We start from the raw sequence: 13,007 nt of genomic DNA, 5'->3' as shown, positions 1-13,007 counted from the left end.
AAAAAGTAAGAAAAGATCTCTTAAAAACAACTAGGATACAGGAAAAATTAATCCATCACTTGCAATATGATGCAAAGATGAACAATGTGAGACTAATAGGTATCAATGAGAAAGAAGAAGTCAATACAAAGAACATTAAAAAATGTGGGCAGATATAATAACAGAAAACTTCCCAAATATGGGGAAACAATCTGACACTCAGGTAACTGAAGCATACAGAATGCCAAGTATCCTCAACCCAATTAAAAACACACTGAGACATATAATAGTCAAGATCCCAGAAATTCAGCACAAGAATAATATACTGAAAGCCACTAGAGAAAAGAAGCACATCACATTCAAAGAATAAATGGCTCTTTACATGCCAAGAATTAAAATTGGACCCATATATTTCATTTGCTCTAAACTAACTGTGAAATGGATCAAGTTCTAAATATTAAAACCAAAAGATTAAATCTGCTGGAAGACAGAAAGGTAAAATTTACAGACATGTCAGTAGGCCAGGACTTTGTTAATAAAACCCAATAACACAGGAATTATCACAAAGAATCAACAACTTGGATCTCATCAATTTAAAAGGATTTTCACTCCAAGAGAAATCACTAACAGAGTGTGGAGACAACCCACATGTGGGGAAAAAATGTTTGCTAGCTGTTTTTATGACAAAGCATTTTAATTGAGACCATATAAAGATCTCAAGAAAACTCAGACATCACAAGTTTAAGAACCCAATTCTCAGATGAAGAAACACAAATAGAGAATAACTATTTGAATAAATGTTCAATATCACTGGTCATTTGAGGATATAAATTAAAATACACTGAGATTCCATCTCACTCCAGAGAAGATGTCTATTTTCAAGAAATCAAGCAATAAAAATGTAACTTGTATAGATTTGAAGATTTAAATACAATTTAATTTTTTTTTTAGTTTTAAACTTCAGGTTTATTAGGAGAAAACAAAAACCCCACACCACAAAGGATGGGATTTTACATCTCAAGACATCTCCCAGGTAGTAAGTCTACAGATTACAAATCATTTTCATAGAAGATATTTTTGTACAAATTTTACATGTATCCATGTGTGGGACACAAACCAGTCCCTGTTTCTATTTAGTTGGGGCAAGGAAGGGGAGTCGGACAAAATAGTTTTTCTTGATACAGCTATTTGGTAGGAGAGCAGATATAAAGAGGATAAACTATCTGGTTAGTAACTAGGAAGTGGGCTTTTAATTCTTGTACTTGTGTTAAAACTGGCATTGCAGGGCCTGGGAAATAGCTCAGTAGAGTAACCACTTCCCTGGCAAGCGCAAGGGTCTGAGTTCAATCCCCAGTTCTGAAAAAAAAAAAAAAAAAAAAAAAAAAAAAAAAAAAAAAAAAAAAAAAAAAAAAAACACCAAAAAATGGCATTGCATAACATAAACATGTTATAATAAATAATAATTTTAAAATGTAGACTTCATTTACTTAGAATGACAGTAAGTGGCAATGAAAACAATACAGAACTTGGACAAGAGGCTGAATGAGAGCAAGGAATAAATGAAAAGTCTTTATATTTTCGTGCTTTTTAATGGCGCATATATCTTGCATTTTGAATGAAAGGTCTCTTCTCTTCTAGATTCTCAAATTAAGTAGCCTGTCTTCACCTGTAATGCATAAACAATAAACATTGTGCTATTTATAAGTAAATTCTCTACTTTAATTTCTGAATTAAAAATATTTCCTTGAATATTACTAATCATTAGAAAGTGTGCAAAGCTTATGGGTGCATATTATACATTAGGAAGAGAAATGATTATTTTGTCATTTGATAAAATACATACAGCTAAATACTTTGCTATAATGAGCAGATCTGCCTGATAGTAATTTCTTGCAAGGGAAAATAGAGGAAACTGAGGGGATACATTGCTTGAATTTCTCTATCTAGATGGTAGAACAAATTATCATAGGAAAAATACATTTATATTTGCTATATAATTGAGAAAGTTTATTAACCGCTAGAGAGGAAAAAATAAAGAAACTAAGATGATTATTTGCAGTACTTGGAATTAAACCAAAGACTTCGCACATGCTCAGCAAGCAATCTACCACTGAGCCACATCTGCAGCCTCTAAAATGAATTTTTAAAACATAGTAACAGTACTAATGGATCAGTAGATACCAGATGCTGTGAGGCAAAGACTACTGAGCCTCTTGCTTTATATGTATATACTTGCTTTATGAACTGCAAGAGAGTGTTTCAGTTAACAGGTGTAAAAACAAAATCTTACTTGAACTCCCCTCACATCTTGTTCTTAGCCAATGCATAGATTGTTTGATATAGAAAATAATTATAGACTCATATAATTACTCCTCTCATTTAACAGATGGGATAACTAAGGCACTTAAATAAAGTGACTAAAAAATTATTTTTGCAGTACCAGGGATTCAGCTATCTCCCTGGGCACAAGCTACTAAAAATAGAATCTGAGGAATAGAGGGATCCTTCAAAGTCTTGTTGCTTACCTCTCAATCACTTAGTTGAATTTCCCCTAGAACAGTTCTCCTATTTGCTTAAAAACTTTCAGTTGAGTGTCATTACTGTGTTCGTATTTTTAATCAGGACTTTTAAGTCATGATGGGTATAAATATGAAAACTTTTACAATTTGCCTAATCAAATAAATCCAGCTTTCTGACTAAGTAGGGAATATCTAAAGTCTTCTACAAAACTTAAATAAAAAAGTTATTCCCATTCCAAGCTTCCTCCTCTTGCACTTCATTAAAATTCTTTGTATTACAAAAACCATGTATTCCCATATTCTGGTCACTAAACTTTAGATGAGTTGCTACTTTTCTTTTTGAACAATGTAGTACTTGGCAGAATTTTACATAAAGATAGGCACAGTAGGATAAAAGAGACCAAGGATAACTTTAAATGCTGCATCACTAAGATGAAGAAACACGAGGTTCAGCAAATCTAGAAATTTGCGCCAAGGGAAAGAAAAGAAAAAGGAAATGTGTGACTGTGCAGATTAATCTGTTTAAGAGTCTCTGCAATTAAATATGTCCCTAGCATTATGCCTGTCTTCTAGGCTAGGTGCAAAGATGTAACAATAGATACAATTTCCATAATGTACAGGTACACTATTTGTATAATAACATTGTTAAAATTCTCCATGTTTTCCCTTTGAGGTGACTAATATTTTTCACATTTTCTGATGAGGTAATTCATGTTCAGAAACATTAAGTAACTTAAATGAGTTCACACTCTAAATAAAGTATCACTGAAATTCACATCCTTCCAGAACCCAGGATTTTATCATCTTCTTAGGTCTGTGTGGGAAAATGAAGCTTAAGATGGTGACATTTTGGTTCAAGCTGGGTTGCACATGATTTCCAGTGAACATTACAGTCAGCAAGATTTCAGTGCAGGTATATTCATTGGTGTCAGTGTAAACAACTGACAAATTCAATATTAATGCTGGCTGGTGTAAACAACATCTACACACAAGGTTGTTACTGGCACATGGCCATTAACTGCCATGAGGGATGGTGGGCAACTAAGTGATCATCAACCAAGTGATCAAAAACTGTTGTAAAAATGGGCAGACTAGGGGCCAGAGGACTGCTGTGAGTGCAGGTAGCTGAGGGGCACCTGAGAAAAAGGGCATATTCACACATTGCTATGATTCTGTTTCTTCTTCAGGCTGGCTGAATCTTAAATGAATCACTTCAGCCTACACTGGTGACAAGTTAGTTCATGTAGTTTGACAGGATTCATTGCAACCTGGGCTAAGGCAGAAACCTCATTAAAAGGAGTTATATGCAGCAAAGAGTTAAAAGAAGAGGAACATGTTACTTCTAAATTGTAAATCATCTCTTATCTTGGTCTTAACCATCCAGCAGGAAAGTATAAATAGAAGTACAAGAAGTAAAGCCATGGTGTTATGTTGAGCTGTAGGGGACTCAGGTCAACAATTTCTGACATTGCCAGTGAAGCAGAAGACCCAATACTATTATGGACTACTGGACGCTTTTTGGATTTTGTGCTGAGTTTACACACCTATAATATTCAAATGACGTAACTAAACAAAAAAGGGGATATATAAATGAATGTCCATTTTGTATCTGTATTCAAAACGGTTAGGATAGATATATAGTTACATTCTCTTAATGAATAGAGGGATTTGTTGTAATAGTGTTTGTAAATAGGATATCATGTCTGCATCTTGTACAGCAAATAACCACTAGGAAGAATGTATGCCATGTGTTAATTATTGAAACTGTCCTACCAATTTGATTTGAAACTGTCTTATTGCTCTTTGTCTGTCATTAAAATTATGGAAAAAAAAAAGAATATATACTGCCAGGATCAAAAAGCTCACTGACACAGATAGATCAGGGGCTGAAGAGACTCAGCTCTTCCCATGCAGGAAGGCCCACCCAGTGGTAGTACAAACAATTAAGCAGCAAATTACAGCCCAGCAAGACCAAGAAGGTTAAAAAGAGTGGCAGAAGAGTGAGGACTGGACCAGAGCTTGCTCCCAGGGCTTCAGGCCTACATGTGGAGTCCACACTGGAGCTGAAGCAGAATCTAAATGCAAGTCCAACTGAGAGATGGAGAAGGCCAAGGGCCCAGGTTAGGCCACTACAAAGAAAGCAGCAGGAAGCACATCCTGCCCAAACGACTAAGTTATGCCTCTGAGTGCCAAAGTAAACTGGCTCATGGCAACAGCATGGACAGTCTGGAGACTAGGAGTATGAAGAAGTGTTGTGTATCATATAGAGGCTGAACATGGGGCGGTCACTGCTTGGTTGGGCAGCAATGGTGGTAGTCAGTGGGAGGTTTGGAAGAAGCTTGATCAAGGCTGTTGAGGTGCCTGTAACTAGCAATCAGCAGGAACCAGGAGACAGATAAAGCTGGAAGCAAGCTGAAGGCTGGGTGGCAGAGACCACTGCAGTGCAGCTAGGAAAGATGCTAAGGGCTACAAGAAACAGAAAAACATTCAGACCATAAAGCAGTAGGAGCCAAGCAGACTGAGAACAGCCAAATGATTTGCTGTTTACCCTTTAAAGACACATTCTAATTGGCAGTTCTGAAAGGGTAACATTTCCCAGGAGAAACAAACAGTCTAGAAACAGGCAATGAAGTTTCAGGACTGCATATTTGCTGTGGACATTGTCATGGTTTTTGATAGGGACAAGGCCAAAGTACCCTGTTAAGGGGGACACCAGGGGACCAGGGCCTTCAGGTTATGTTTACTATTCATTGGATAAAAGTATAGTATATCCTCACACTATTGGACATTGAGATTCTCACTGGGAGAGTGATTAAAATGAGTGAGAAGATGAAGGGACCCCTGGTGCAATGGCACAGGGCACCTGGAATTCATGGTTAAAGATTAAAGCAGATCTCAGTGGCAACAGCAAAGCAGAATTACAAAGTTTCTCATAGATAGGTTTGTTCTAGTCATTGTGTACTTCCTGCCACAATAAGTATGATTAACAGGCCATCCTGTTTCTTCCCTTTCTTCTGAACGAAACTCCTACACAAAAGATTTTCTTCAGGCAAGGGAGTTAGCTCAGCAGCATAAGTGCCTGTCTTGCAGTCCTGAGTTTGATCCCCAGTACAAAAGAAAGAAAGAAAGAAAGAAAGAGAGAGAGAGAGAGAGAGAGAGAGAGAGAGAGAGAGAGAGAAAGAAAGAAAGAAAGAAAGAAAGAAAGAAAGAAAGAAAGAAAAGATTTTCTTCTGCACTTTTGTTCTCATACAAGTAAAAGGCCAGGAGTTTCTCAGATCTGAGTGATTTTTCTCATATTTTCTCACTCTCATGCGTCTTGGTGAAGCAGTCCTTCTGGGCCTCTTGGAGTTTAACCTGAACTTCAAATATGAGTAATTTTTCTTCTATGGGCTGCTCTACTTGGACAGTGAGACCCACTGGGACAGAATGTGACCTTATTTATGGCAGTCCAGATAATTCCTAGAAATGCAGCCTACACAGATGGCTATGAAAGATATACTGTCAAAGTGAAACCAGTGATTGTGTCTCTGATACATATCTGCCTTCTCAAGTCTCTACCATGCACATCTCTGTGGTACTTGAGTATATCCTGGGGTGGGGCATCCTCTGGGGGTTGCAATTACAAACATTAATGTTATCTGTGGACATAGCTGCTGAGAGTCAAGGACAGTTTGCCTTCTCATTAGGAAAAATGGTAATGGACTTTTACCTTACTACCACTTGATTATTTGCATAGTCCTACCATGTATGTGCCATGGACTAAGGACAAAAGACTGGGCTGCATGTTTAGCCACAAAAGATGTTCAGTTATTTCATTATGTTGACATTATATTAACTTCTGATTTTCTTGCAAGTCTGGTGCACACTGCTTCATATCTCTGGATGCACCTACCAGTAAGTAGGTGGGCCATTGACGACGTCAGGGTCCAGGGACCTGGGCTCTCTTTCAAGATTTTCAAAGTTGTACATTCAGTGGAACAGAGTCAATAACAGAAGTTGTTATTAATGGGATGCAAAGGTGTCCTCATCCTACCAAAGTGAAACATTTCTAGACTTTCCTAGTGGTTTTAGAGTACTAGAGAATTTTTACTCCCCATTTTCTCCAAATCTTAAAACCTGTGTGTACTCTGAGTAAAAAGACTATAGTCTGAGATGAAAAAACATGTCAAACTGGAACATAGAGCAGAAGATATCAACAGGCTTTTAGGGTGCCAAAAGAAGTTGTTCAATAGGCACAAAATCCTGCAGGTGGTCAACCCCTGTTATCCCAGTGAAGTAGATGCTCACTGAGGGCTTTGGTTGGGTATTGTGGTAGCACATAAAGTAGTTATGCATGTCTTTATCATTGTAGTTGAAATTACAAAAAAGAGATGGAGGTCTGCTATTCCTTCAAAGATAAGCAACAAGGAGCTGTAGAGGTAGGATTGAAGGCCTATGAGTCAATTCAGCAGAGTGGCCCCCATAAATCTAAAGGCCATCTGCTCAGTGGCTGCGTGTCTACCTCAGAGACAGTAGTGCACAAGACAGGAGTACCTTAATTGTAAATGCTGGCCAAGTAGACTATATTAGAATAACAGAATATAGACCACAAGTTCCTTTTCTGTGGAATAAGGACTGACAAAATTGTAGAGCTCAGTATATCATCTGTTTTGAAGCTGAACCATCAGCATTAGAAAGAAGACCAATATAAGCTTGAGATAGGCCAAATTAGCTAGGACAGGGTCAAATACTGTACTATTCATTGGCTTATCATAAAATAATTAGAGCAGTGTGTGATACATGTTAGGAGCTCAATACTTGTCAAATAACTCAATTATAATCCAGTTCTTACAACTAGATAATATGTCAAAGCAATGTGCATGCAGAAACAATTCAAAGATGGGAAATAATGCTGTGGGTCCCACTTATTCTAGGATACAAGCCTTAAGAACAGTATTAAAGCCAGAAATGGTAGAGAATACCTGTAATCCCAGCACTCAGGAGGCAAGAGGATAGCTTAGTGTTAAAGATCAGCCTGGGATACAAAGTGAGTTCAAAGCCAGCCTGAATCCCATAGGGAAATCTTGTCTCACCTTCAAATTTGGCCTTTTGGGAGATTTATTTGCTTTGTTCTTTAAACAATAAATTTCTTCATCATTTGTTAAATATATGTGTATGCTTTATATAGAGGACCCTAAAAACTCCACCAAGAGTCTTATATATTTAATCACCAAATTCAGCAATATAGTAGAATACAAAGTCACCACCCAAAAATCACTAGTATTTTTGCACACAAATAATGAACACACTGAGAGAGAAATTATGGAAGCTAAGCCTCTCACAATAACATCCAAAAAAATGAAGTACCTAGGAATCAATCTCACAAAGGATGGAAAAGATTTATACAGTGAAAATTATGGCACTCTGAGAAAAGACACTGAAGAGGATTTCAGAAAATGAAATAATATTCTATGCTCCTGTATAGGAAGAATAAACATTGTGAAAATGATCATAATTCCAAAATTGTGATGTGGATTCAATATAATCCTGATTAAAATATCATTAGCTTACTTCACACAGCTAGAGAAAAGTTTGCTCAAATTCATTTAGAACCAAAAAAGACCCAGAATATCAAAAGCAATCCAGAGAAACAAAGGAAAAACAGGAGGTGTCACAATCCCTGACCTGAAGTTACATTATAAAGCTACTGTGATAAAATCAGCATAGTACTGGCACAGAGACAGACCTGAGGATCCGTGGAACAGATTAGAAGACGTAGATAGACTCAGTCACCTTATGTTTGATAAAGGGGCCAAACAAGCTCACTGGAAGAAAGATAGCCTCTTTAATAAACGGTGCTGGAAAAACTGGCTTTTCACATGATGAAAACTAAAACTAGACCCATGCCTATGACTATGTTTTTGTTTGTTTGTTTGTTTTTGTTTTTTGTTTTTTGTTTTTTTTGCGGAACCAGGGATTGAACTCAGGCCCTTGCACTTGCCAGCGAAGCGGTTATTCCACTGAGCCATCTCCCACGCCTATGACTATGAACAAAGATAAAGTCAAAATGAATCAAAGATTTAAATATCAAAAACATCAAATCTTTTTTTTTCCTTTGTGGCAGAACCAGGGATTGAACTCAGGCGCTTGCACTTGACAGGCAAGTGCTTATTCTACTGAGCCCTTAAAACATCAAATTTAGCCCTGGCCCCTAAAACATCAAATCTACCAGAGGAAAATATAGGCAGATATCTTAAAGACATGGAGGTAGGTAAAGAGTTCACTAACAAAACCCAAACTGCATGGGAAATACTTCAGAGTCAGCAACTGGGATCTCATCTTTTTGAAGAGTTTCTACATTTCAAAGCAAATCTCCAACAGAGTAAAAAGCCCCACAAACTTGAAAAAAATGGTATCCAACTGTCCCTCCAACAAATGTCTTCTATCTAGAACATAAACAGAATTTAAAGAAATCAAGTCAATAACAAATGTTGGAGAGGCTGTGGAGAGAAAATAACCCTTCTGCACTGTTGGTGGGAGTGCAGACTGTTACAACTGCTGTGGAAATCAGTTTGGAGATTCCTTCAAAAGCTAGGATTGGAGATCCCATTCAATCCAGCTATTCACCTCCTGGGCATTTTTCCACAAGAACAGAAAACCTCATACCACAGTGATATATTTGTACCCATATTTATAGCAGCACAATGTGTCATAGCTAAATCCTAGAAAACCCCAAATGTCCATCATTTGAGGAATGGATAAAAAAGTTGTAATACTTTCATACAATTGAGTCTTGATCAGCTATAAAGAAAGACAAACTTGAGGCTTTTATAGGTAAATGGATGCAGCTAGAGGCTTTACTCATATGTGAAAGAGACCAGACCCACATGTGTAAACATCAGATTGTCTCCCTATTGTAAGTACCCAAAAGAGTAAAAAAATCTGAAAGGTACAATAGATACAGTAAAACAGAAAGAAAAGAAATATAAAGAATAAAAAAGGAAGATGAGGGAAAGGAGAAAAAATTCGAAAAAAAAAAGTAAAGGGAGAAAAATCGTATCAGTATATATTTGCACTACTAATTTCTATCAGTTTTCTGAAAGCAGCAGTTAATGTTTAAAAATTTTACTATGACCAACTCTATATGCTAATATCTGCAATCTGGACAATTACTGAGGACAGACATTTGCAATATAACAAACACAGTTTAATACCTTTCATGTTGTTCTTTTAAATGTGTATTGTCTCTAATGTCTTATCATTATTATTATATTATCTTTAAAAAATAAAAACTGAAAGGACAAGAAAAATTTTAAGGTTTATTGAAGGGCAGAGTTAATGTTAATTGTTTGATCAATCTTGCACACCTGTATCTGCTAATCTGAGCAGAAAATTTGATGATAACAATATTAATGTAACAACCATTGTTAATTTTCTATTCTTGTTTTGAAATTCTCTACCATTTATATTGTTTTATTTTGCTTTGTTTCTGTATTTTTATGTACTTGGTACAGGGTCTCACTACGCAGCTTGGGTTCCTAGGGATCCTCTTGCTTTCAGCCTCCCCAGCACTGGTATTACAGGCGTGCACCACCATGTCTGGTTTTGATCCCCAGCTCAGCGCACCCAAGGGCAGAACCAAAGTGACGTGTGGAACTGGAAATCGAACACCGGTCCCTACACTTGTCTAACCAGGCACTGTTTCTGTCTTTGTTCTTGGTATTTGTTTTGGGTTTTTTTTTCTCCTCTTTAAAATAAAAAAAAAATGGCAGTAGTAACTAACAACACTTCAAACAAGAATGCTAAGGTCAATAAAGATGCTACTCAGTCTCCAGCTTGATAAAACTAATCTTGGTTAGTGATCACTGATTTCCAAAATGTCCTTGAGGCCCTAACTGGAGTTTTGTGTTGGGAAGACAAGACACTTTAAGAAGGCTTATATCTTAGAGTATAGGGGCAATAAATTCAGACATTTGAAACAGGAAGTCCCATCAGGTTCTTATTGTTGTTTTGGGTTTTTGCTACATTTGAGGCACTGGGAGAGAGAAAATTCAGAGCCAAATACTATAAGGAATGATAAGTAGGACAGTGGAAAGGAAAATAAATCCAAGGTTCTTGATGTTCAATAATGTGTGATATCAAGGGCTGTGGATATAGCGCTAAGGCACGTGTCTTTCTGGCAACTGTGAGCCCCTGAGCTTGATTCCCAGTTTTTTTTTTAAATATGGCCACAAATATTATCTATAATATTATTGGGGCCAGCAAGGTAGCTTAGTGATCTAAAGCGCTTACTTAGGCAAGTACTCAGGGAACACGGTTCAATCCCTTGCACCACATTCTGTGCCAGCCCTCCACGAGGGCAGGCTGAACCAGCCATAAAAAAATAAAAATAAAAAAATAAACAAAAAATGTATGAAATCAAACTGCAATAATCAGGTTAAACAGCAGAGATCTTAAAGCAAATATGGTGAATCTCAGAAAGAATTGAATTCAGGAAGCCAAGATATTGATGATTTAAATAGTGGACTGTACTGATTCATTCATAATACATCATAGATAGATAGATGATAGATAGATAGATAGATAGATAGATAGATAGATAGATAGATAGATAGAAATAGAGATACCACTATGTGTAAAACAAAAATGCAAGTATAGGGAAGCAGAAAAGAATCATTATGGTTACAAATGGATGCCTTCAAGCCATTCACAAAAGAATTCACATTTCATTTTTATTCATTCACCACTTGCAATGGCTAATTTTATGTTATTTTGTTGTGGCTATGGTTACTATCCAGGATGATACTTTAAGTTTTGCTGCGCAAATATTTTGTATATATGTAACTTTGTCTATTATTTTTATTTCTCAGGAGAACACTGATTTATCATGCTTGCAGCCTTAGTCTACTTCCCTAAATACTCTTTTATTCTGTTCTCTCATGCATAAGATGGTAATGATATTATCCCATAAGGAAGTTGATATTGTTAAAATAATGTGTAAGTACCTTGTACAATATGTTACTTGCAATAAGGGTTAATGAGCACTATTTTACTTCCTCTCAAGAAATATCTGACACAAGGACCTTAACGTTTTTGCTTGTTTTGACATTGAATAATTTTCTACTTCTCCTAGGTCTTTGAGAAGGAAAGAACACTGTTGCACATCAATGGATTCCCTGAAAACAATAATTCTGAATGTTGAACAAGAGGAAATATTGAATGAAAATCCCATATTTGTGATATGTAAGCCAGAACATAAACACAGGTTTAAGGATGGAGGATACAGATGTCACAAGAGAAGAGGCTTAGAAAAGGGAAAAAGAAAAATACTTTGTATAGTCCAGAATTTACATATGAAAACCTCAAGAAAGGAAACATTAACCTCACTTACTACAAATAGAAGACATATGTTCATCTAGGCATGCACACACACATACATCCTGAGGGAGGAAGAAGAAGAGAAAGTGAGAAGATCAAGATGCAATATGTATATGAATCAATTTCTAAAATGAAAAAACTGCAAACATGCAATCATTTAAAAATCAAAAATAATGAAAATCTATAACAATACTAGATGAGACCATATGAGCCTCTTGAGCTACAGGTTTGAGATACAGTTTTTGTTTGATAGTAACTAAATGTATTGTTTTAGGATTATTTTCTCATTAGTAGATGTTGGCAGTACACATTCATCATGGGGAGTTGGTACACATACATAAACTTTTTAATCTTTTTGCATCCCACTTCCCTTTCATCATTTAAATCATTTTACACAAATAAAGGAGTGGCTCATGCATGATGTATCAGTCATGGTTCACAAGAGAAACAGAACCAATAGGGGAGGTTACATATCTACAAAATATGTACATAGCAGCAAGTGGAATACCACCCTATATGGATATCAAACCCAAAAAAGAAAACGTAAGTTAGAGAATTAAATGTAATGATACCAAGAAGCAAAGATAAAGTACAAATTCAGTGTGAAAATTAAAGTTAAAAAAGGAACATCCTGAGACCAGATATCTAAAAATGCCATTACCTCACAATAGGAAAGCAAAGAACTCCTATCAATCAACAATTTAAAAGGAAAATGAGTAAAACAGTAGGCAGATGGTTTGCTTAATTTATAGAAACAGAAATACAAAGGTTCAGTAAATTTATGAAGAAATTATCCAACTCTCTAGCAATGGGGAAATGATCATCAAAACTAAAAGCTATTAGGTATCACTTATTAAGATTTTCAGGGGGCCTGCCCCTCAGTTCAACCAAGCAGTCAGGCTCAGGTTGCTTTGGTTCGATCCCCACAACTCAAACCAGCCAAACCTGCCATGAAGGCATTCAGAACAAAAAAAAAAAAAAAAAAAAAAAAAAAAAAAAAAAAAAAAAAAAAAAAAAAGATTTTCAGGGGACAGGGAGATGGCTCAGTAAAATAAGCACTTTCCTGGCAAGCCCATGGGCCTGAGTCCAATCCCCAGTTCTGAAAAAAAAACAAGATTTGCAAAAAGGAAAAAAACTTTGTCAAGATTTGTT

The sequence above is a fragment of the Octodon degus genome, unplaced genomic scaffold (assembly GCF_000260255.1).
Source record: "Octodon degus isolate 3935 unplaced genomic scaffold, OctDeg1.0 scaffold00224, whole genome shotgun sequence".
In the NCBI taxonomy this organism is placed as follows: domain Eukaryota; kingdom Metazoa; phylum Chordata; class Mammalia; order Rodentia; family Octodontidae; genus Octodon; species Octodon degus.
The sequence above is the reverse complement of the archived record's forward strand: the minus strand, read 5'-3'. Positions refer to the sequence as shown.